Here is a 906-nt window from a genome sequence, read left to right on the forward strand (position 1 = left end):
GAAAAATAAGGATTTCCTCCTGAGTCAGAATGTGTTGCTGTGGAAGAACTAAAATCCAGCGATGAACAACAAATATCATTGTTACTCAAAACAACTTCAATTATCTGTAAAGTGAAAGGCATGTTCACACTTTAAGTGTGGTCTTGACACATTTAGCATCTGCAATAATACAACTTATATTGCTGAATGTCAATATTTAATTTATCATGGTACCCAGAGCCAATGCTATGAATGTAAATGTCATCTCAGGTAAACAGGGTTCAGGTTTGCTAATTACATTTATGAAAGTAGAGTTAAATACAGAAAACAGTCCACATGAGAACGTCTTACAGTGAAAGTAAAAAAGATACAGCAATGAACAACAAATTCTGTTACTTCAAAGAACTTAGCTTGCTAATTACATTTATGACAGTAAATAAAATACAGAAAAACTACATTTAAGATGACTTGATAATGTAGAACAGAGTTGTTATTTTTGTATTCACACAAATATTAACCATCACAAAGTTCAAAATCAAGACACCTTGCTATTCCCATAACAAACAGTCTCTTTAACAGTAAATACTCAGTATTGTGGTATAACTCAGTATTGTGTATATACTGAGTATTGTGTATTTACTGAACCTTTCAACAACTCACATCTCAGCATGGTTATTTCAGAAGAAGTGCCTGTACATTAGTAATCAGTGTTATTACATCAAATCATTTTGGCTGAACAGAACAATCTTTTGAGGTGTTTAGAAATTTCTTTCATTTTGAGCCCGTATATGAGTGGGTTAAACAGAGGATGATACAAAATTATTTGTAACGTCATTATTAAGCGTGCAGTTTTAGGAAAATTGGACTCTATTCGAGCTATAGTGACATCATAAAAAAGCAAACAGGAGAAACTGATTAAAACCAACA

At 32.2% G+C, this 906-nt stretch overlaps 1 pseudogene; it reads right to left on the reverse strand.

Moving 5' to 3' along the window:
• Nucleotides 1-697: 697 nt before the first annotated feature.
• LOC116701963 (olfactory receptor 10K1-like) overlaps nucleotides 698-906 on the reverse strand; it is a 2,976-nt pseudogene continuing 2,767 nt past the window's right edge.

Source organism: Etheostoma spectabile, chromosome 2, assembly GCF_008692095.1.
Source record: "Etheostoma spectabile isolate EspeVRDwgs_2016 chromosome 2, UIUC_Espe_1.0, whole genome shotgun sequence".
Classification (NCBI taxonomy): Eukaryota; Metazoa; Chordata; class Actinopteri; order Perciformes; family Percidae; genus Etheostoma; species Etheostoma spectabile.